The sequence below is a fragment of the Meles meles genome, chromosome 10 (assembly GCF_922984935.1).
Source record: "Meles meles chromosome 10, mMelMel3.1 paternal haplotype, whole genome shotgun sequence".
In the NCBI taxonomy this organism is placed as follows: domain Eukaryota; kingdom Metazoa; phylum Chordata; class Mammalia; order Carnivora; family Mustelidae; genus Meles; species Meles meles.
In genome coordinates, this window is record NC_060075.1 from 94,714,369 (window position 1) to 94,739,974 (window position 25,606).

The 25,606-nt window shown below is 45.4% G+C and overlaps 1 pseudogene; it reads left to right on the top strand.

Moving 5' to 3' along the window:
- The first annotated feature begins 24,905 nt into the window (after positions 1 to 24,905).
- Positions 24,906 to 25,386, top strand: LOC123952129 (annotated as a pseudogene).
- Positions 25,387 to 25,606: the final 220 nt, after the last annotated feature.

Genomic DNA, 25,606 nt, shown 5'->3' on the forward strand with positions numbered 1-25,606 from the left:
TAATCTCTTCCAGTCCCGTCCATGTTGCTACAAAAGTTGGGTATTCGTCCTTTCTGATGGAGGCATAATACTCCATAGTGTATATGGACCACATCTTCCTTATCCATTCATCCGTTGAAGGGCATCTTGGTTCTTTCCACAGTTTGGCGACCGTGGCCATTGCTGCTATAAACATTGGGGTACAGATGGCCCTTCTTTTCACTACATCTGTATCTTTGGGGTAAATACCCAGCAGTGCAATCACAAGGTCATAGGGAAGCTCTATTTTTAATTTCTTAAGGAATCTCCACACTGTTCTCCAAAGTGGCTGCTCCAACTTGCATTCCCACCAACAGTGTAAGAGTGTTCCCTTTTCTTCACATCCTCTCCAACACATGTTGTTTACTGTCTTGTTGATTTTGGCCATTTTAACAAGTGTAAGGTGGTATCTCAGTGTGGTTTTAATTTGAATCTCCCTGATGGCCAGTGATGATGAACATTTTTTCATGTGTCTGTTAGCCATGGACATGGTAATTCACTTGATCCGGCTACCATGGACAGGACAGCATCTGGCGATGTAATAAAGCTGTTCCTTAACCATTACCTCTGCCCAGGGCTCGCACTCAGTGAGTTACTGTCACCAGTGGAGACAGCGAGATCCCCCAGGTGAGTTCCAGTGAAAAAGCGTTGAGCACCCCTGCCTGAGATCACGCCCCAGTGGTCTTCAGAATGTGGTCCCAGTCTGTGATAGGCTTGGGAGTGCCTCCAGTCTCGATGTGCGGAGAAGGCTTTGTGTCCACAGTAAAGGCCCACAGAAAAGGCCCTGCTTTTGGGGTGCTTGCAGGGGCTGACAGGGTGCTGCATGTAGGCAGGGATGGGCTCTCCCAGAACCACAGGAGTCAGCACCTCTGCAGGCCTTGCTCTGCAGGCCTTGCTCTGCAGAATGGAGCTCCAGAACTGGGATGGATTGCTCCCCTTATCAGGAACGAAAGGCCCCTCCCACGTGTGTACTGCTTCCATACGCAGTGGCATGATGAGCAGAAGGAAATGCTGAGTACCTGGTATGCATCAAGACCTGTGGCCAATGGCCCCGGCGGGTTCCTCAGCACACCTCGGGCACTGAGACCACAGCTCGCGGCCACCAGAACGTTCACTGATTCGTATTTCCGAGTCTTCTGGCAATGTCAGCCTTTCCTGGTCTTTTCTGGTCACTAATGTCACCAGCAGCATCACAGAGGAAGCACTCATGCAGGAACCCTAGTGGCCTGGCCATCACGGACACGGCCATCCCTCCTTGTCCCCCTCCCCTTGTTTGTCGGCCTCTTCAGCCGGCCAGTCCGTGGCAGGAACCGCAGGCCCCTTGTCCATTCCTGGCGAGGAATATAAACTTCAGTTATAACCACACAATGCCATTCAAATTCTGGTAAGTCCATGAGGGGGGCCCAGGCCAGTCAGCGCATGCTGGCGGTCAGCTGAAACAGACCCCGCTGTCCACAACTCTGTCCCTGGGAACCATGAGGACCCAGTCCACCAACGCCTCCCAAAGTAAGCTATGATTTTTTTTTCTTTTCTTTTCTTTTCTTTTCTTTTTTTTTTTGTTTGTTTATTTTGGTTGGTTGTTTGCTTTGACCAACGAAAGACATAAACATACTTAAAACAAAGGCACAGTATAAAATATGAAGCTGACTTTATGACTTTGATCTCTTGAAAGAAGGTGCATTTTAATGCAAAGTCTAAGAAGGGCATAATCTCAGGATGAAGGACAGGCCTTTCTAATTGAACAGGCTTAGTTTTGTGAGGAAACTTTCATCTCCTCCTTCTTGTTCTTATTTCCCTGAGGACCCGGTCAGGGGACTGCCCTGAGGCAGGCTTCCAGAAGCCACTGGGTCAACAGGGCACAGCTGGTGTGCCCAGGAGCTGGCTGGGATTTGCCATGGACTGAGCCCCACTGTGCACCTGCTCTGTCCTCTTTATTTCTTATTAGAGCATTCTCTTCTGAGCATCCAAACATAATCTCTTAATTTTCTTGAAGTGAACCAGATCCACAATAGACCATGGGGTCCATGTAACATTTCAGAGTCATCAAAGTGACCAATCTTGCGTTCACTATTTGGAGACTCCTTTAAATAAGTAGAGGGGAACTGGGGTTTTTTGAGATTTCTTTTGGGCTGCCCCAAGCAGAGTGCTGAACGGTTCAGAGTCATCCAAACCTGCCAGTCATAAATAACAGCAGAGGAATGACATATGCCACAGTCCAGCTTACTTTGCATCTTTGCACATAAGGTACACTGCTGCCAAATGGACGTCTTTATGGAAAGACCCTCCCCCTGGGGACGGGATTCGTGCTGGTGGTGGATGGCACTTCAAAGAATAGTGATTTCATTTTCTTACAGAGTCAGGGGAAATTGCATCAATACATCAAGTGAGTGAATCCTAGAGGCATTTTTATAATAGATAAAGATAAAATTGTTCTGAAATGGAAATATTATCATGAGTGTAATTGAAATGGGGAATATAATAAAAACGTTCATCCCAAGCCCCCTTCACTCCACTGGTATCAACTAAAGTTGGAGATTAAACTCAAAGGTTCTAGAAAAGCGTACAGCAGCCCGTGTCTGAAAGCCCAGCATGTTCTAGGAGACTGCCACCTGTTGCATTTCCAAGGTTCATGGAGAAAGAAGGCCTGGATTCAAATTAGAAGAGATGGCATGCACAATGTGCTCGCTGAAGAGGGGATGGCTCACAAGGGTGAAGGGGACCCTGAGGGCACCCCGGGGGCTTGCGCCAGCAAGAAGACGGCTCACCTCCAGGTCTGAAGGGGCTGGAGACAGGATGTGTTCTGGGAGCTGGACCAGAACCTGCAGTGCAAGGGTCCCTGCCCCTCCAGCCACAGCCATCTGCATACAAGAAAGGACTAGAGGGCAGGGAGTGAGTGTCCTGCTTCCTGCTCCTGCCCTCCTGATCCCCAGCACCTCCCACTGGCTGAATGAGGTCCCATAGGCTCGGTGAACCTCTGTGGAGGCCAGCTTCCAACGGTGGGATTGGGTTGGGCATGGAAGTGGGGTGGCCAGGGCAATGCATAGAGAATCGGCCAATCCAAACGTTCCGAGAGAAATAGCACAGACTGCTGATTGTCATGTGTGTGCATACACAAATCTTCTCATGACTTTAAAGTGGTTCCTGCTGAACCATCGAAACTGCCATATGGATCCCAAGAAGGAAAGCACTCCATGGCTCTGATGGGTCCCACTCTTTAACACAAAGCCTTGCAATTTTCGGGCATGTCTAGTGTACTTCTGTGTTTGGAACATCACTATGCTCAGATGATGGTCGCAACCGAGTGTGACGAGACAGGACAAAACAAAATAAAGCAGCGAGGATGAGAGGCAGCATCTGATGGGAGATAACCAAAGTTTATGAAAATGAAATGTCATTAAAAGAAGCAAGAAAATTATGGATCATAAGAGCAGATTGGCCAATTTAGGAGATAAAGATGGAGAATTGTTTTTAGGAAAGTCATTAATGAGAATTAACAAAACCACAAAAACAAGAAGGGAAAAGACAAAAGAAAACAGATTCTTTTTTTCAAAATTTTCTTTATTTTTTTAAGAGAGAGAGAGAGAGAGCACAAGCTGGGGGAGGAGCAGAGGCAGAGGGAAGCAGGCTCCACAACGGGGGGCTTGATCCCAGGACCCTGAGATCCTGACCTGAGCCGGAGGCAGATGCTTCACTGACTGGGCCCCCAGGCATGCCAGAAAACAGATTCAGATTAACAAAGGCAATGTATATAGTAACTGGAACAATTAGTAAGGAAGGACTTTATAATACTGGATGAAATTGAATCCTGGGATTGTGGATCTCCCCCCCAAAGATGTTAAAGCCTGAACTTAATGCCCATGAATGTGACTTCATTTGGATCTTTGCAGAGGATCAAGTGAAGGGAGGTCATTAAGGTGACCCCTAATCCCATATGACTGCCATTGTAAAAAAAGGACATTTGGACTGGAGAAGGACACACGCCTAGGAGACCACCACGTGAAGCTGAAAGTAAAGATAGGACTGAAGCATCCGAAAGGCAAGGATGCTGAAGACCCCAGCAAGCCCCCAGGAAGTGGGGGACAGAGGCTGGCGCAGATTCTCAAGGATCCAACTCCGTGGTCAGACACCCTGACCTCAGACTTGCAGGCTCCAGAACTGGGAGACACTGCTACTCTGTTGCAGCAGCCCTTTGCAAACAAATACATGTCCTTTGGTAAAAACCAGTCAGAGCTAGCAGGCAAAATAGCTCTCATGAGCCTCTGAAGCATTGGGAGACCTGAAGTCAGGAGAGAGATGTTTGATCATGGGTCCAGTTATTGGTGAAGCAGGATCTTCAGCTGTCAGCACATGTCATAATGCAGGGCAGTGTGTGAACGTCTCAAGATGGAAACTGCTACCAGAAACTTGAACAAAGTTCTCCTGATAGTTTTGCAAGAAGATTCTCTTTTCTAGAGCGTGCCATTGGTTACAGGGATTACCGTGTTCCTATTATTTTTTGTTCATGTAACACTTCCGTTTTCCTTCAGGAGCATATGAATAATTTAGCACTAGCAAAATACTCACTGACTGAAACTTTGTATTCAAATTCTGGGCAGACTTTGAAGTGTTTTCACAGTGGAGTATACTCAATCAGATGGTTTGTTGGCATTAGTGTAACATAAAAATGCACAATTGCCATGAAAAAGCTTGAAAGGAAGAAAGTAAGATCATCATCCTATAATGTCATCCTATTGATAGTGTATAAAACGAAGGAAGCTGACACTGGTTTTAATAGAGCTACTCAAGGATATGAGCTCTGTTATAGTAAATCCTTACATGCAGAAACATTTGGCTGCAAACAGTGCCTTGGAAATCATCAGTCATGTAACTTTGGGCATGGTAATTAAAACCACACTTAGTTTTATTTTCTTCATCTGCTAAACTGGGAACAATATCCAGAATATATGTCAAACTGTAAGTGATCGTGGTCGGGGGGCGGGAAGCAAACAGCAACAGGTAAAATAGAAAATTATCTTAATGCCTATATGACAAACATATTCTATATTATCAACAATCGGGAAAATCCAAACTAAAACCATGTATTATCATGTTTTATTTAGAAAGTGAACATGATTTTTAAAGTCTGGTAATATCAGGTTTGCTTGGATCATAGAGAAACAGAAACTCGTATACTGATCCCTTTGGAGTCAAATGACCGATGCCTACTGACACGGAAAATGTGCATATTTTACTCCACAACAATCCCATTTCTATGTACCTACTCCAGAAAAAATACTTTTCGCAACATAACAATGTGCTTGTATACCTTTCTCAAAAAATTAACTTCTTTTTATTGCAACAAACAGAATGTTCAATGCCTGGGAGGTATTGCAAGACCTTTCCATCCAAAGAATCCTGTTGCCTTATTGATGAATGTCGCTACCCAAGAATGTTGCCATCCATCTGACAGCAAAGACGGAAGGCAATGAATTCAGGAAAGGAGCATGAAGCAGCAGAAAACACAATTTAGTCTTTGTGGTGCTGAGTTCTAAGTCTCTGGACAAGGACATTGAGTAGCATATCCACCATCAAGATTATCATGGACAACAGTTTCATCAAAAATTTGATCCCAAAATTGCCACCAGTTGCCCTTCACAGTAATCTTCTCTCCCCACCCCCACCCTCATCAACCACTAAGTTCCCAACTGTCCACTTTTACAAAATATCTATGAGTGAATTTCTATAATACATAGTCTTTTGAGTGTGGGTTCTTTTTCTTAGTAAATGCTTTCAAGACTCAATGTGAATCCAGTCTGTTCCTTTACCTGGCTATGTAGTATTCCTTTGTGTGGGCATACCAGGTTTGTCCACTTACCCATTGAAAGACATTTGTTTTTTCCCCAGTTTTTCACAATTATGAATAAAGTTGTCATAAATATTTATGTAAAAAATGATAGAAATATATCCAAACACATTTGGCATGGCATTCTATGTTTTGTGGCAGACTAGTAAAATGTAAAGGATCTGAAGCTGGTTTGCAGCATTTAAAGGAACTGGAGAAAAAGACATCAAGAAATGAAGGGACAGGGGCGCCTGGGTGGCTCAGTGGGTTAAAGCCTCTGCCTTCGGCTCAGGTCAGGATCCCAGAGATCTGGGATCGAGCCCCACACCGGGCTCTCTGCTCAGCAGGAGGCCTGCTTCCTCCTGTCTCTCTGCCTGCCTCTCTGCCTGCTTGTGTTCTCTCTCTGTCAAATAAATAAATAAATCTTTAAAAAAAAAAAAGAAATGAAGGGACACCTGGGTGGCTCAGTCATTTGGCATCTTCCTTTGGCTCAGGTAATGATCCCAGGGTCCTGGGATTGAGTCTCACACTGGGCTCCCTGCTTGATGAGCCTGCCTCTGTCTCTGCCTGCTGCTCTCCCTGCTTGTGCTCTCTCTCTCCCTCTGTCAAATAAATAAATAAAATCTTTTTTAAAAAAAGACATCAAGAAATGAAAAGTCCTGTCACGTCCATGTTGCTACAAAAGTTGGGTGACTGGAAGAGATTATGCTGAGCGAAATAAGTCAAGCAGAAAGAGTCAAGTATCATATGGTTTCACTTATTTCTGGAGCATAACAAAGAACATGGAGGACATGGGGAGATGGAGAGGAGAAGGAAGTTGTGGGAAATTGGAAGGGGAGATGAACCATGAGAGACTATGGACTCTGAAAAACAACCTGAGGGTTTTGAAGGGGCAGGGGGTGGGAGGTTGGGGAACCAGGTGGAGGGTAATAGAGAGGGCATGGATTGCATGGAGCACGGGGTGTGGTGCAAAAACAATGAGTACTGTTACGCTGAAAATAAATAAATAAACTTAAAAAAAAATGAAAAGTCCTGTGGAGTACAGACTGACAGGAAATCAGCCCTCATGTAAACTCTCCAGCTACTGTCAACTTCAACTTTAAAATGAGTTTTGTTTACCCACTTCTTGCGTAGACATATGCTTTCTATAGTACAATCTGCACAGGCAAGATTTTTTAAAAGATGCTCAAATATGTTCCTTGCAGCCTGGAGAGAATTAAGACACTAATTAGTAAGAAAAATGGGTCTTTGTTACAAAAAAGGAATTGTTATTTCATATGATGAATTTTTATTTGATTTTTCAAGAAAAGTAATAAATTGGAGTTATAGAAATAATCAGTTTAATAGACTCTCATTTTTAATTATCGGCAGGAGAAGAATAACTTCTCTCAGTGTGTTAATTAGGTGTACTTCAGCATGACTATTATCAACGAAGGTCTCACTTCTGCAGGCGGCGACAGTCGCTGTACCGGGATGCAAGTTACTCCAGTACAAAAGAACAAATGAAGAAGAAAGACGAGGTGATTCTCATGACAGGCGGGGGTGCCGACAACTGGGGAGGTCCTCTTAGTGACAGGGCTGACAGATGACATGAGGGCAGGGGACAAATGTGGAAGAGAGACCAAGACAAAACTGTGGAAAGAAAACAGGGACGAACTGCCGCCAACCACTAGGGTTAGGGTCTGATTCGGGGACATACCCCTCAATGGTCTCGTTTATGTCTGTGGTGGGCTGCTGGACTTTCACTTAACTCTCTACACTGCAAACTTCTGCTTTTCCAGCTCTACTCAGCCTCTCTGTTCAAATATCCCCATTTCTGTCTCCTCCATGTGAACACTGGCCATCTGTGTCTCTCTCCCCCACTGATGGGGCTGGAACTTGGAAGGGAAAGAAAGGAAGAAGGAAGGAGAGAGACTTACTTCTGCAGCCTCTCATTTGGAGAAAGTGAGCCCTGACACGACCCGATCTCATTTTCCCCTTTCTTTGTGTCTCCTCATATCTCTCTTCCCTCTCCCACTTACTGTATCTTCAGATGCAATGACTTCATCTTTGTTCCTCTGAGCTGGTTGGGACCTGAAAGCAGGTCCTGCTCTCTAATGATTGCCACAGAGCCCCTGGGGAGGATGTCAGCGGCTTATCTAAAGTGGGTTTGCATTTGTGGAGTTTGCCAAAAGCAGCCTCCTGAGAACTGCTTCTGTAACAAAAGTGTCACCACAACATTTTGTGATGTTGTGTGATTTGCCCACCATTGCCCTTCAAGGAACACTGAAGAAAAAAAAATGGGCATCGAAAAAGTCAGCAGCCTTGGGGAAGCATGCCACCTCGACATCTTAATAACGCCTCAGCAGGACTTCATGGGCATCGTGTCCCCAGCTGAGGGGCTCACAGGAGCTTTGTCAGGACTGTGTGCTCGCGGAGTTGTAGGCTTGGTGGAAATAGTGAGGCGAAGATTTTGGAGCAAGTCTTCGTAAAGAAACCCTTTTCTTTTTTTTTAAGATTTTATTTATTTATTTGACAGACAGGGATCACAAGTAGGCAGAGAGAGAGGAGGAAGCAGGGTCCCTGCTGAGCAGAGAGCCCAATGCGGGGCTCGATCCCAGAACCCTGGGATCCTGACCTGAGCCGAAGGCAGAGGCTTTAACCCACTGAGCCACCCAGCTGCCCCTCTTCCTCCTCTTTAATGCTCTCCCCCTTCCCCTCTCCCACTAGACACTACTGCAGATAGTTTCCCAGAATACACTAGGTCACTCTTGAGCTTGGACTCTTCCAAGGTAACTCCACCTCGAGCCCAGCTTCCCAATTCCAGGTCCTGCTGTCCCTGACCATTCCTTCCACAAAGCTCCTCTTCCCACATCCCCAGGCTGGCCAATGCAACCATTCCCAAGAACCTCAACACATGCCTCACAGTCACTGCTCTGCCCATTGGTTCACAGCACTACCTCTCTTGAAGATCACAATCCCATCCAAGGTCAACAAATGCTTCTTCCTTCAGTAAAATCTCCTCTATTGATCTGGCTGATAATGTGATCCCTTCTTTGCACTTCCTTCGTGTGTGTTTCCTATCTGCTACCGTAACAAGTCATCACAGACAATGCATTAAAACAATTCACAGTGATTCAGTCTCTTGAGTCAGTGGTCCACACAGTTCTTCCTAGACTACAGTTAAGATGTTAGCAGGGCCATGTTCCTTCTGGAGGTTCTAGAGGGAAATATGTTTCTTTGCCTTTTACAACTCATAGATGTATTGAAATTTCTTGTCTTGTGGCCCCTTCTTCCACCTCCAAAGACGCAGCATAGTATCTCTCTGACTCTGACCCCGACAATTCCTCTCCTTTTCACTTGTGATGACCCTTGTGATTACACTGGGCCCACCCAAACAATCCTGTATAATCAGCTCCTCTAAAAATTCTTAATTGAAGCTGCAGTCCCATTGCCACATATGGTAACAGATGCTCAGGGTTCTGAGGATCAGAATGTGAATATCTTTGAGGGGGCTGCTGTTTGCCATCACAGTAATAGCACTCTCGGGGCTTATAAGTAATCCCTCCTACTATTCCAATTATTTTTGTGCACATTTTATCTATCCTACAAATTTCTGTAGGATAAGGGCAAAAATTAGCCTGTACTTATATTTGTGCTCATGGAAAAGCATGCAGAATGAAAAGCATGCCCAGAAGATGGAAAAGCTTGTGGCCAAGGGAAAAGCAGTCTGAGGTGAGCTATAGAATCTTGAGTAAATGCAAGACCTGTTTGATGGGTCCACTGGCCTTTGGGTCATTGGTCATTTGGGTCATGTTAGCATTGCTAACATGCTTCCTCATTAGCTGCAATTTTTAACCTACACCATCAAAACCCAAAGCACTTGGAGTGTAATGGTCTTCCCAAGAGTTAAATTGCAGCACAAAAGCAGATCATCATTTTGTAGATTCGTCCTCTCAATTAAATTATAAGGAACATCGAACACATTTTTTCTGTTTATAGAAAACCATGCACTCTCTATGCAGCAGTTGTTCTGTGCCCTACAGAGTGTGATTTATATAGCAGAAAATAAGAAAAAGGACTACTTCCTCACAAAATTTGGAAATGATACTCTTTCAAAATTCAGGAGGTTTCCCTCTCTCTATTTGATTGGGGCACAATTTCTTGGGCCCATTCAATAGTTCTTTATATCTAAATATTTTCTTCCTTTTTGATCAGTTTTTCATTCATAATAAAGATCTTCTTTTGAAAGTGTGTATTTGGTTGAATCTAAGTTATAATCGAGTGTCAGATACTAAAGCTTACACTCATGTACATGGTCATGTATGAATTTTTAAGTATTTTATATTTCTATAACAACTTATGGACAGTAGGTAAGCAGTAGGTAAGAGAGGATGTGATGGGAGGGAAGGGGTGGAGGGAGAGGGAGAGAGAGAATCTAAAGCAGACTCCATGCCAAGTATGGAACCCAATGTGGGGCTCAATCTCACGACCTTAAGATCATGACCTGAGCTGAAATCAAGTGTTGGATGTTCAACCAACGGAGCCACCCAGGCGCCCTGAGAAGTTGTCCCTTCAATGCCCTCCTTGCCTTGTCTCTAGAGCTGCTTGTGATGCTGTTTCACTGCACTTTTGTTCTCTGGAACACTCATGTTTACGGTTTTTCATGCAAAATTGCTGTTGGATTAAATGGCACCCCAGTGGCTTCTAAAATCAAACAGGGCTTTTCCCTTTTCTAACTTAGAATCAAAGAGTAATCTCTCATGAGAGGCATAGAAAAGATGTTTTTTCATTTATCTGAGGTGTTTTCCTTTAGGTTAGCTGGTCTTTACTGAGCTTTTTCAAAGCTTCCACTAATTTTTTTAAAAAGGTTAATTCATCTAATTTCAAGTCTATTCCATAGAAATCAGAATTATCAAAAACATCAAATGATGCATGTTTCAAAAGGTAACCATAAAAATTAGCTTCAATGCACAGAATAGACCCACAAAAAGATGGCCGCCTGCCAGCAGCCTTGCCAGAGAGGTCTGTCTGTCTCCAAGACCATGATTTTTACAGTCTGTTAGTTTCCATAGTCTTCAGTCAAAGACCACATCATTAATGCCATTTTTGAGTTCTGAACCAAAAGGAAGAGATTTTAAGAATCATGAAATAGAGTTTTATGTCCATATTCTACTGTATACTCTTAAAATGTATATTCTTTATTTACCATTATAAAAGTTAACCTCCAGAGTAATCAAACATATGCTTACTGAACTGTAACATTATCAGAGTAAATTCCAAATCAGAGAAGAGAAGAAAATATGGAAATATACAGGAAACAAAGGAAGACTTTGAACATATCACAGGAATATGAATAAATACACCAGTGTTAGGTCCATAATCAAAGGAATGAGACTGATACAAAGCAAAGGTCAAGCAAAGCTTTATTTTGCACCAAGCATTGAGACTCAAACCGACCAGTTGGGGCCATCTCTTACAAAGAGGCGACCCCTCCCAGCCTCACAGACTAACTTTTATAGAGCAAAGGCCATGTGGTTGAGCCTGTCCACACACAGGTGGCCAATGAGATTGCAACACAGAGAGAAAACTGCACAGTCATGCTAGGTCACACACAGGTGGCCAATTGAATTTCAATTTACCCTAGTAGATATTTGAACTAGCCTATCACCTTGGTCAGAATTGGTGCCCAAAAGGCGGGGCTCACTCTCCTTGGTAGCTAGGGAGACAGTATGTGCGCCCCACTGATTGGATGTCTCCACCTGGCCTGACCCACCCTTGTATCTGGGCTTTGCTACCTGGGACTGGTTTCCCAGACTTGCTTTTAAGTAAGTTCCTCTGGGAGGGGCAGGGTCAATCTAAGTTTACTGCATAAACAACAAAATGGCTCCCTCTGGCTAAGTAGGCCCTTACACTAGTAGATGAAAACAGGACAAATCTGTCTCTTACAAGAAATCTCCTCCCAAGAGATCCCAAAGCAAGACCCAACTATGTCTGAGTGAAATGCCAGAGTCAGAGGAGGTCAAGGACAAAAGGACAGGAACTGGTATAACTATGGAGGGGAAATGAAGACAAACAGAAAACAGAAATAAAACAATAACAAAAATAAAACAAAATACATTTATATTCAGGATAAAACCCAGTCACAAGATTCAGAGGAGCATTTTGTAAAGGTAACCATCACCCAGGAGATGGGCTGCTAGATTTGAGGATGTGGAGGGTCCCCAGTGGTTCCTTAATAGGGCCTCTGAAGAAACCGCATACCTGAGGCTCTTGCCAGAATATTCCAGCTGCCTGATATCTTCTGGCTACTGTGGTGAGGGAATGAGGAAACATCAGTCCATGATGCCTTTATTACCAGGATCTTGCCATGAGGACCTGTGGCATCTGAGATGATGAAGGAATTACTAACCAGCATCCCTTTGCTAATATTTGATTCTGTGTCTTACTTCACACATGCTCATGGAAGACATGCTCACCTTCCATGTCTTCAAAGGGGGCCGGGTCCCATGCCTAGCTCTACCGGGTAAACCACAAATAGTCTAGTCAAGAAATAGACCTGGAAGAAATGGTCCCTTGCCTCCTTCTGGTGTCCTGATTGCTTGTTAACGCCAACCTGAGAATGCCCGGAGCAATGGCAACTATGCTGGAGTCACGAGGTGGGGATTCCTCTGGGCACAACACTCTGAGGATGGTAGAGCAGAAAGGTAAAAGCAACCTGATCCTTGATGACATCACTGAGCCCTGGAAGGCATCAACTCTGGAGCTGCCCTCCTCAGCCTTCTTGTTATGTGGGCTAACTTTTCCTATGATTTAAAGATAATTCTAACTGGGTTTTCTCTTTCTTACAGTTGAAAACATTAAAACTCATGCAGAGCCCTGGAGAGGTTCATCCTCCACAGCATTCCATACTGGACACAGTGGTCTCCTGGTCAGTGGACTAAGGGGACAAGTTTAAATGCATACACCCAGTTGTTATCTAGCAAACAGACTTCTTATTTTTTAAAAAAAAAGTCCCTTTGTAAAAGGGTTGCGTTCTTCCCGTCTCTCCAGCAGGGTGCCCACTTCCTAACAGGCATTTCTAATTTAGCCTGTTCTCATGTCACACCTGCCGGTTCATGTGTTGCTTTTTTACTTTATTTTAATGGATAGTATTGTTTTATTTATCTTCTTGAGGCTCCTATACATTCTTATTCTAAAATCTTTGCCAAAATCTCTAAATTCAACATCTACACCCTCAGGTAATTCTCTGGTATCAATTTTGCTGTTATTTTTAGCATGAGATTTCTTTATGAGTTTAGTAAATTTAACTTGTAGGCTCCCATGAGCAGAAGCATATTCAACCTGTAAACTGTGTGTGTTATGTGGTGTGAAGTGGTGATACAGGGTGTGTGTGTGCGTGTGTGTGTGTGATGTGTGGTGTGCGGGCATGTGCATGTGTGTGTGGTGATATGCTGTGTGTGTGTGTGTGTGTGTCTGATATGTGTGGTGTGGGGGGGAGTGTGGTATGACGATATGGCATATGTATGTGTGTATGTATGTGTGTGTGTGTGATATGATGTCTGTGGTGTGTGTGTGTGCTATGATGTGTATGTGGTATGATGATATGATATGTGTGTGTGTGCACACATATGCATACATATGCTGGGGTTTTGTGGGAGGTTGTTACCCCTAGTCTCCCAGCCCCCTCAGTCAGGACCAGGATTTGTAGTGGTCTGGAGCTCCTGCCCCCTGTGAGGTTGGGGACTGTAGACCAGCGTGGGCTTCGTTCAGCTCTCATCATGAGCCTGATCTTTGCATCCCTGCTCCCCATTTCTCTTGTTCCATAAGAGTCAAAGGCTCGGATGTCATTGAAAACAGCCCCTCTGCCTCATTTCAGGGGTACACAGTCTTACCTTCAGCCCTGGTGTCAAGTCTTGTGAAACACACGGTTCCTGCTCCCCCGCATGGGGGACTCTGTGAACAGCCTGGGAGCACCAGCCCCATGACTTTGGCTTCACTCTATGCTTTGCCCCGTCCTGTCCATGGTGTGATGGATGTTGTTTAAGATCACACCCATTCATGTCCGCTTTCCCCTTATGTACTTCATCCATCAGAACTGCACATTTGCAGCAATGTGGGTTCATCTGTGTATTAATCTACTGACTCATTTTTATTGGAATTTCCCTTTAAACTTTCTAAAAAATATATGATCACAGTTATTACCTTCCTTAAAGATTCTCAGTGAGTTGTTTGAGTATTAAAAACTACACTTCCTATAATGATATAAAAGGGCTTCTCTCTTTTTTACTTTGCAAGAACCTCCCTTGAACATTTTCTGTCTCTCGTGTTTTAGAAAAATACTTGAGACAATCAATACCTTTGATTATATATAACATAATGTTGAGACACAGGAACTCATCTAGAACAATTCCTGGCATGTCCTGGTCACTCAATAGGTATTAGCAACTGTTGCTGTTTTTACATTTAGCCACATGTCATTATATGACATCTCCACTGAAAAAAATTGAGATTTGAATTCATGTCAATTCTTTTCTTTTTTTCCACTAGATATTAGGATATTCTACTCAGTCTGTCAGCACTGTTGGTCATAAACTGAAGAGATTGAAGGCACATTTTCAGGCCCTGGTAATAAAGGCCCGCTGTCCAAAGTTCTTATGCACTCCACACCATCCCCTGACATTCCTGCAGACATGACTAACCGATCACCACATTCTCCTCCAAGTGGAGTCTAGGCGCCAGGCAACCACAATCGATCCATCAGATTTTGTAAATGGGATAAAGGCACTGCTTCCATGCCCGCATAAAATCCAGGGCCATAGACTGACCCCATGAGGGAAGCAAATGGTTTCTTTTCAAGACTCTCTCATTTTCAGAACGTTTAAATCCGTGGTATACTTTCAAAAGAACAAAAAAACTAAAATACTGGATTTTACCAACGAAATGAAAAGTTGAGAGTTTAATCACGAATTCTTACTTGGAGAAAATGGTGTCTAATTTGCTGTCTAAAATTACTGATTATTTTAAACAGATTTGAAGTGAAGTAATTGGTTCCATTGTCTCCCAAATAATTGGCGAGGGGGAAGCGTTGCTTGGGAGGGAAAATTAGCCACGTTACTTGGTGAGACTAGAGCACAGTAAACCCACGCAACTAAAGACTGTGCACAGGTCAGGAAGTTGTTCCAGAAAATCAGAATTACAAGGGAGAAGACACTGAAGAAGGGCAGAGCTTTTTTGTTTTTATGACCAATCAGGAACACGTCCCTGCAACGCAGTAGTGCCTGACCTACTCGCCCCCGCCTCGGATTCCTCCCGAATGTGTGTGGGTCCCAGAATCATTAAATTACATTTTTTGTCTCCACGAACTCACCCTGCTATGCTTTTCTACTTTAACCAAACCCATTCCTTTCTTATGTTTGCCCTCAGCAGTAATAGAGAGAAATAGGAGAAACATGGAATAGGAGATATAGTTTATCTTCCCTGGGCTAAGAAATCATTTGTGCCATAAACAACTAAATCATGTTGTTTACAGAAAAGCAGAATAGCCAGGACACACTCCAGAAGTTTGAAGCAGCAACAGATGCCCCTGCAGTGATAAGACCATGTTCACAGGGAAGGTAGAATTTGAGCTCAGTAGCCTGGCATCACTGCTGTCATGGGGACAGGTCACCAGAGGGTGTCTCTGAAGGAGGAAGTGATGGTTTGTAGGTCTCTGCCTCTCCCAGCATAAAATACGTGCCCCGAGAGCTGTGTCCACGCCACCTGCTAGAGAGCTTGGCCACGAACACCGTCTATGCAGGTGGGAATTATTTCTCAAGCATTGTATCTGCCTAGTTCCCCACTCCCCACATTTTCATAACTTTAATGTCCTGTCTCTGTTCTTGGTTTCTTGGCATTGCCCTGCCCTGGGCTTCTAAGCCCTGGCTTGAATTAGCTTTGCTGGATGTTTCCAGGAGAGCCAGATCAAGGGGAAAATAAGGACATTGATCATCCAATGGGAGGAAAAGGAAGGAACGGATGCACACGATATCATGGATCACTCCCAAGATTGCATACTTGTGCTCATGCCAAATACCTCCTTCCGTGTCTCCTGCCGCAGTGAAGAGGTTGTCCGCTGGTCAGCGCACCTGTGGCTGGCTCCGATTTGCCCTCTGATGGTCCCAAGACTCAGGCTTTAACGCCCAGCCTGAGCTGGAACTTTGCAGGAACACTGTAGAAACTACTTTTTTAAAGGGATCTAAACTTTTAAAGGTTTAGATGAGTTTGATTTTCTTTAGAACGATGTGTGCACGATGGACTCCCCTCACGTGCGGCGTGAACACATGGAGAGTCAGTGATCTGGGGGCATGGGAAACCCGATACGTCATCCCAACCCCAAACCTCCACAATGAAACGAAGGTGAATTTTGCGAAGTGAAGTGTGATTCCAGCAGGTTTGAATGCACTCACACTTGGTACAAGAAACAACAGTCCCCGTCTCTCCAGAGAGAACTGGTCAGCCTCAGAGGATTGTGCATTACCTGTGTCTGTTGGGTTCTGCTAGTGATGAAAATAATTGACCCCCAGCTCCCAAACAAGTTAGAGGGAAAAAACCCAGTCAACATGATGGCCTGTTCTTACCGCTTTAAAAACAGCTGTATATGCATTTGCGTTCAGAGGAAAGAAGGCGACAACACAGAACGTGTAAGTCATATGTGCGAGAACACACGCGGTGACACGCGGCGGTTGGGTAGCCCGTTCTGGAGCTGATCGTTGACTCCAACGGTGGTAAATCACTTAGAAATTCCATAAATGCCACAGGCCAGCTGTCTTAGTTTTCTCCTGGCAAGTATCAGACAGAGACTTAAGGGCTCAAACAGCATCCATTTATTATCTTGGTTTGTAAGTCAGGCGTTCAGGAGAGCTGTACTGGGCTCGGCTCTGGGTCTCATGTAGCTTATTTGGATTGTGGGCAGAATCCTGTTCCCCGAGGTCACAGGCCTGAGGACGCCGGTATCTTGCTGGTTGTCACCTGGAGGGGTCACGCTCTGCTCCCTGGAGGCGGCCCATACTCCCTCCTACCTGGCGTCCCTCACATTCGAGGCCAGGGACCGTGGGTCAAACCCTTGCAGTGCATGGACTCTGACTTCTCCTTTTGCTTCTGTCTTCTGCCACCAGCCAGAGAAAGTTCTCGGCTTTTAAGGGCTCATGTTATTGGATCAGGCGCTGCCAGATAATCTCCCTGTTCTCTGTGCCATGTGGCATGACCACAGTGGGTTAGGCAGTCACACTCACGATTCTGGGCCTTCGTGTGGAACTGGGGGGACTTTTCCAGACCTGCATCAGAAGCACAGAATGCCAGCAATGAAGGGAAGCTTGGAAAATGCAGGTGTAATTTTTCACCTAGAGCATAAATCCTGCACATGGAGAAAAGATCCTTCATTTAAATATAAGAATAGAAAATGCATCGCCTCACTTCTTGACTGATTCAGGGATTAAAAGGCAAGAAATACGGTGATGACATTTGCCCCTGATAAATTTTAGTTTTCAAAATCGAATCTCATTTTCTTCCCTGACACACAGTAGTCTCACATTTTCTTCTGTGCTTTAATGACCCTGTGACTTTGTTTCTAGGCAGCTCACCATTTCTTGTCATCCTAGAAATACCCACTGTCTCTTGTGAAATACAAGTTACAAGAAGCCAGTCTTCTCAGTATGGCCTTGTTCTATACTAGACCTTATCCAGGCCCTTTTATTTCTTGCTACCAAGATGTCTTTCCTCCTGAAATCATGTTTACTTCCAATTCAGGCTCACGCATTCTCACAAGAAGCTAGTTTTCTGAGCAGGCTTCTGAACGTCTGGAAAGTCCAGTGAAAACAAAAAACAGAAAAAGTATAATTTTTGTAAATGGCTTCCTGTGGTCGGGTATAACCACATGATTACCACTATTTGCAGGATTGTTGAATATTCCAGAAAGCATTCAAAAATACCACAAGGGCCCCAACACTTCCAGCTCCTTTGGGACCCTCACAAGCAAACAACATAAGTAAGCGAGGGGGTTGGGGGGGATGTTGCGTGGGAGAACTCTGTGAGCACAGGTGTGCCTGCGGGTAGACATCTGAGTACCCGACCACCCGGCAGGCCCCGTGGAATCCTCCACCTGCCAATACCTGGGTCCTGAGTGGACTGTGCTGGGCCAGGAGTGGGTTCCTGCAGGCCTGGAGATTGCCAAAAGCAGGAAAAAAGGCAAGAAAAAGAAAAGGTCTGACTTCTAGTGGAGAATTAATAATTCAGGATGTTTAAAAGCTTTTGACACATTTTATTTTTGTTTCTTTGTTCACTTTGTTCATGAGCAATCTTAAAGTTCATTAGAAATATTTATGTCCATTACATTTTGAGTTTAAATACCACAGTGTGGGGAGAGAGAGTGCTCTCCAAACTTGGAAAGTGCAGCCCATTTTCTTGTGGTGAAATCCATGTAGCATTTAAATAATTTTCACTGGAAACATCCAAACCATTTCTGAAATAAGTAGATATTTTTTCTTCCTGTCATGGGATGGCTCCATCTGATGCGATTTCTCGGGACGGACTGGGAGGACATCTCAGCTTCCCCGGAGCCTCCCCCTGGGCCGCATTCTGTGACTAGGCAGAGTGTGTTGGCTTCTATCATGTGTCTAATCCTGAATTTCCTGGGTGATCAAGAAACCGATGTGAGGGAGAAGAAGTTATGATTCACTGTCATGTGGTGAACTTCCCAGAAATTGTAAACCTTTACAACTCCAGGGACAGGGTATCATGCCCTCCCACAATTCCTTTGTGTTCACCAAATGTCCCTTGACAGATCCTTAAAGACATGTCTGTCTTAGATCATGCCGTGAGTTTCAGCATGGAATTTGGAAGGAGTTAGGACAATGCAGGGTTGTTGTCATAATGGAAGTTGTTTCCTTCAGTTTGTCTTAAGTGACTCCGAGGTTGCCTTAAAGGTGCCAATGGGAAAGTATGAGAGCCCAGCCCACACGCGGTCAGTGGCAGAGCCCAGCCCAAACGCAGTCAGTGGCATTCATTCACTAGTTAATTGAAAAATCAGCCTCAATCCTGCTGTGGTATCATGAGACGCATCTCACTGAGTTTTACTTTTGTTTCGTGCTCCTTTTTTCTGGTACCCTTCACGGCTGGATTTGTGGGGGCTGGCAGAGTTGTTTTTAAGTAGGAACATAACCTGCCAAGAGGAGAGATAGACACCTGCTCTGGGACAGGTTCCCTGAGGATCGAGCGCTCAACCCTCAGGGAACCAGTCCCAAAGCAGGTGTCTAACCCTCCTCTTGGCAGCACGGCCATGTGGACGCCATGCAGAAAACGAAAACCTCGATGTTCGCAAGACCACCAAGTACTACACATTACATTTTAGTAGAGAGGCATTGTTCACTGATTTTTGAAAAGGGGTGTTGAATTGGAGAGATAGTCTGGTTAAGTCCCCAGAGGCTGGCTGTTCATCTCCCAAGGACTTAATAACTGACCACCATTGGCTTCTGAATATGAACTGGGGGGCTGGGGGACCCCAACATTCAGTGCACAGCTCCTGCCCATCTAAACCTGTGGAGGGATAAGGTCACAAGCTCTAGGACATTCCATAGCAACGTGTCTTCAGAGAAGATCCGAATACTTGAGTCTTTTCATCTCAGACAGCTAGGTGGCCCGAGCTCTTTCCATGCTCTTCCCTTCCTCCAAGCCAGTCTGGACCACACGCCAAAGAAGGATTTTTCTCATATAATTCTATGCCTACAGTTAACCGTCCCAACCTTTCGGCCACATCGGATTCCTTGGACACTGTCCTCACGTGCTGACTTTCCACACTGATTCTAGCTCTGAGCACAGAGGCTTCCCAGAAGTGCATGTCCCCACTCTGGTTATCTGTCTGGTTAGCCACACATAGTTATCTTCACCATGCAACCCCTGCCAAGCCCGGGGGACCGCCTTGCTAGCCTCCGGGCAATGCACAGCCTCACCAGAGCTGGAGGGGGAGAGGAACACCAGTCTTCGTTACTCAAGGGTGAGAAGAAAATAAAGCCCCATGAAAATTACTTTTTAAAATCTCTTAGGAGGTAAATCAGACTAATGCACAGGAGACATCAATGTATTCGTTGGTCCATTTGAGATGTGGGGAGAGTGGTGGAGAATTGGGACCACACTTTTTCCAAGGCATTTGCCAGGAGGGAACAGTGTGCAGGGGGAGGCTGCCTGTTAGCCAGAGCCGTGCCCACAGCCAGCCTGAGTCGGGACTGCTTGTCGAGGTGTGCCCGGGATGCCAGCATCTACACACACCCCAAAATCAGTTTCAAGCCCCAGTTCTGCCAAATGCACCAAAGTTAACATGTCTCCCCACTGAAAACCTAGCTCATTTGTCACGTGTCCCATTGCCCTGTCTTGTCAGTCGTTCCTTCCTAAGCCCCGGGAGAATGACACTGGTACAAGGGTGGTAAATCCCACACTGAGAAGAGATGACATGTAAACAGAGGACATGAAATCTAACATATTTTAGGGGAGAAAAAGAGCTTGATTTTAGGTAGGACAAGGGCAGAGGCAAAGACAGAAAAATTGCATTCCCTGGTGACTTGCAGGTATTCCTCTCCATGGGAGTGTCACAAGGTACCAAGGTCCCAGGACACGTGTTCCATAGAGGTGCAAGCTGTTTTTTTTAAAGATTTTATTTATTTATTTGACAGAGAGAGAGAGAGAGATCACAAGCAGGCAGAGAGAGGTGGGGGTTGGGGAAGCAGGCTCCCTGCTGAGCCTGATGTGGGGCTCGATCCCAGGACCCTGAGATCATGACCTGAGCCGAAGGCAGAGGCGTAACCCACTGAGCCACCCAGGTGCCCTGGCGCAAGCTGTTTTTGATCTTTTCAAAATAATATGCAGACAATGTTGACAAGCAAGTTTAACTTAAGCAGCCAAACAGTGACATGACCAGTTATCACAGGGGCATGGGGGGGCTCAGTTTCAGGTGTGCTGAGCCTAGGAGGGAGAGGGCAGCTGCAACTGTAAGAAGACTCACGCATCCACGCCTTAGACAACCATCGTGGGTGCCCCTGTTCGATGCTGGTGGCCCTCGGGAAAATGGCTCCACATACAGGTCACATAGGTGCCCCAGCCCGGGCTTAGCTGTGCCAGGCAGTGGGCTGTTGCTCTGAAGGGAAAGAGAACAAATGACCTGGAGAAACACTGCTCCAGAATGTGGACATCACGGTCCCCAGGGTACGAGGGACAGGAGCTGCCTGAGAGTGAAAGTGTCGTTTAGCAGCTAGAGCTCCAGCGGGAAGCTGCATCAGCCACAGGGACGCATTCTCAAAAAGGAACAGAAACCAACAAACCCAGGATTTTTCCGAAAGTAGAGGAAAGAAAGGAATCAAGATTATTATACATAACTCCACTCCAATCCACAAAACATTATAATAATCCCAATACATAAATGAGCAGAAAAAAGGACACACCACAAAATTTGCAATAAAAAGGGCAAATGTATATTAAAAATATGAAGTCTCCAAAAGGTAAATATAATTAGAACTGTGGAGAGTATTTTTTTTCTTTCACCGGGAGCTGTGAAAGACAGAGGACATCCACAGGGCTCAGTACAGCTGACAAACACTGGTGGCCACTGAAGTCAAAAGGAAGAAGCTGGAAAACACAAGTACTGGAAAGGAATTTGAGCACAGACTTCAAGAGTCCTGGGAACATTTGGATACTTGGACCAATAGTTCCATAAGCAGGTGACAGAGGAGGAGTCTGAACTCTGAATAATGCATGAAGACGTGTCTCACAGAGTTACATTTGTGAAACACTGGAAATGCTCTTACCACACAAGACAGAAACATATCATGGAACGTGTGGCCCACTAATAAAATGGAGTATTAAAGACTCAGTGTTCGCATCGTGTTTCAGGGATGGGAGAAATTACTGGGACAGAATGTTAAAAAGAAAGAACAAAATTATAAAGAAAGCATGATCTCAGCTTTGGAAATAAGAAGGAAATGAGCCCAGCAGAACATCTGTGGGATCCCCTTGTTGCCTGGAATTCATACACCGTGTGTCAACTCTACAAACTGTACATCCTCGACCATGCTGCCCCCAGATCATTCTTCAACTCTCCCTGCTCCTCCCTGCATTGCGGGGCCAGCTCCTGCCGGCCGCATTTCCTAGGCACCCAGGGTTGGTCTCTCGATGGTTCTACCAGTGGACAGGTGGGAAACTGGGAAGCAGAAGAGAAGGAGAAACCTGGTCCTCTGCTCTTTGGTCCCAAGGAACAAGTCCACACATGGCACCAGCTCTGGGTCACCGTTGCTGCTTCCTGGAAGCTGGGAGCCCCACTCCTGACTGGGCCCTATGATCAGAAGGTGGCCAACCCCACTGACTCATCTCTAGGTGGCCTCAGTTTACCACTTGGCTCATCAGCACCTGTGTTATCCATGTGAACCCTATCCCTGTGTGAAAGCCACTGCTTAATTTCCTTGGCATGCTGGTAAAATTTATTTTATGGGCGTCATGCCATATGTTGTTTTGTTTTATTTTAAGGATCATGCACAATACCATCTTCCCCAATAACTTAAAGTTCCCTGTTTTACGTTTTTTTGTTTGTTTGTTTGTTTGTTTGTTTGTTTAGTAAACTCTACCCTCAACATGGGGTTCCAACCCATGACTCTAACATCAAGAGTGGCCATCCTCTCCTGACAGAGCCAGCCGGGCCCCCGAAGTCCCTCTGCTTGAAAGCTGAGTTGTTTGTGTTCCTTAGTTAGGCCCTCATTGAACAGAGTGTGCTGGTGTGGGCTGGCATCCTGCTCTCCAGGGAAAGAAGGAAATGAGGTGCTTCATGACTAGACTCCATCATTTGGAGCCACAGACTCAGAATTGGAAAGAAGTTGAGCTATCACCATCCCAGCCTGACGCCCAGAGTCTGCGTTCCTGACAAGGGGACTGACAAGGGTGTCCTGAGTCCCTGTGGAGGCAGGAGCTCAGGCTGGCGGAGACGACGCAGCTTCTGGTTGCTCTTTAACCTCCTCGTAGACCTCGATGTAGGAGGCATTCTCACCTCGCTTTCCACACATGTGTGGTGTTCGGGAGGCTGAGTGTGAGGCCAAGAGCCCACACTGGGCCCAGCAGTTGGACTCTGAAGCCTGCCTCAGCTTCAGGGAGTCCTCTCCACCCTCCCTCAAGTTCACCAACTCAACCAACGAGTATGGGTCCAGCCGAACTGAGTTGATAATATTCTCCAAAAATGTGAACAAATTGTTTAAGTGCAGAATCGGGTCCACCATGCCATCTAGAAGTCTAAGAGAAAGCACACAGTGGTTTTCTTCCTGTTCTAAAACTCGTTTTGAGTCTACATTTTCCAGAGAGTTGAGCCAGCCTTACAGATCACTGAGCCTTACATGTTCATGGGCCAGTGAGAGACAGACTGAGATGAAACCATAGAAAGGGCATGGGAATGCCTTTGGTTAATGTGGCCTGAGAAGAATTAGATGGCTGTGTTTGAATGGAGCTGTCAAGGCGGCAAATTTTACCTTTGGCTCTCGAGGATCTCCATCTGTGTGTACAGGTCCTGGTCGCACGGGCTCCTGTTTCAAAAGCCACTTGGAGAAAAAGATAGTTTGCCGTTTAAAAAATACATATATTATAAAGTTACCATAAATTATTTGGTTCCGAACCAAAATGCACATTGTCTCAAAAACCAAGACTCTACCCCACAGGAAAAAAATGAAAACCCTGGTGCATTTCTCTCATGTCCCCGTTCAAGCACAAATCATTTATTAAGCGACTGCCACCTTGTTCAGCAGGAGACCTGACTCATCTCACCACACGGTTTGGTTTCTCTTCATTAGTTTTTGAAAGAGATGAAGTGACAGGTGCTCAGCCAGGACCTTTTGTTCTAGTTTCGTGATGATCAGTGGTACCTGGTCCAGGAGTGAGGTTTTAGAAAAGGTACAAAAGCCGCTCTGTTGAGCTGACAGGGAACACCTTTGCCCCAGGATGTGGGAATCACTTCAGAAAGGGACCTGAGTCTGAGAAAAATGGTCACGGGAACAAAATGCAGAAGAAGTAGAAGAAAGGCAAGCTGGGACGCCTACTGCTGAAATCCTAGCTAAGATGGTGGCAGACGTGCCCTCTCTTCCCGGACAGGATGGCTGGTGCCCAACGGTGAAAGAAAGGCACAACCTGAAAATCCTCTAGTCAACTTAACAATGTCAGGGACTTGCTTGCTGCATGCTAAAACTGTGCAGAAAACATTTTATAGCCTTAGAATGTAAGTAGCTGTGATCTTGCTGGAGGCCATGACTGTGGTTGAGTCACTGGGTGAAGAACACAGAGGAGAGAAGGACCGATGTGAGCTCATGAACTGGAGACTCCCAGGAAGAACCATCACGGGGTCGTTTACGACCTGGGCTAGAAGGTGGGAAGAGTGTCCTGGCCAAGGAGACTCACAGGACCAGAGGTGGAGCCAAGAGACACAGGTCTGAAGGGTGGTCAGTGGTAAGGAGCCCATTGCATGAGACCTCTGAGGGTAAAATGGTTTCTGATAAAGAAGGTCCTACCAGAGAGCCAGCAAGGCAAAATTCCATCTCTGGAGGAGCGGCTTTATAAGTCACCCCAGCAAGAAGAGCCTGTATGATATTGTGATTATAATAAGATTTGGTCCTTGTCCCCATTCCAGGCACAGAGCTCCTAAAACCCTTGGAATTTTCTAAATGGTAAGAGCAGTAAATGTGTCTTGATATCAATATCAAATCCCTTTCAACCATCCCTGAGTTTGTGTTAATATGGCGACTTTTAGGAAGCACAGAAGGGTGGGCGCTGATTGCAGGGGGTGGGAGTTGGGGGACAGCCCTGTGGCTGGAGGGTTGGGACTTTCAGCCCTGGGGAGGGGAGAGGGGCTGGAGGTTGACCTAATCACAGTCAACGATTTGATCAGTTTTATCTACATAGTGAAGCCTCCATAAAAACCCAAAAGAGTGTTTTCGCAGGGAATGGATGTGATAGATCATCGGTAATGCATTTGGAAAAGTGTTTATAAACACTTGGAATAACAATATTTTAAAAGTACTCCCCACTGAGATCCAAGATGGCGGCCAGCAGGAGGCTGATGAAGGAGCTTTAAGAAATCCGCAAATGTGGAATGAAAAACTTCCGTAACATCCAGGTTGATGAAGCTAATTTATTGACTTGGCAAGGGCTTATTGTTCCTGACAACCCTCCATATGATAAGGGGGCCTTCAGAATCGAAATCAACTTTCCAGCAGAGTACCCGTTCAAACCACCGAAGATCACATTTAAAACAAAGATCTATCACCCGAACATCGATGAAAAGGGGCAGGTCTGTCTGCCAGTAATTAGTGCTGAAAACTGGAAGCCAACAACCAAAACCGACCCAGTAATCCAGTCCCTCATAGCACTGGTGACCGACCCCCAGCCCGAGCACCCACTTCGGGCTGACCTAGCTGAAGAATACTCTAAGGACTGTAAAAAGTTCTGTAAGAACGCTGAAGAGTTTACAAAGAAATACGGGGAGAAGCGACCTGTGGACTAAACTCTGCCGTGACTGATTCCAGAGAGTGTGAGCGGAGACCCTGAGCTGCACATTCAGACACCCCCGCAAAGCTGGACTCTGAGGAAAATTGACCCGTGCCGCCGCCTGGCGTTTGCTTGTGGCAGTTACTAACTTTCTACAGTTTTCTTAATCGAAGGTGGTCTAGGTAACCTGTAAAGAAAGGATTAAAAACTTAAGATGTTCTAAAAAAAAAGTACTCCCCACTTAGTAGGAAT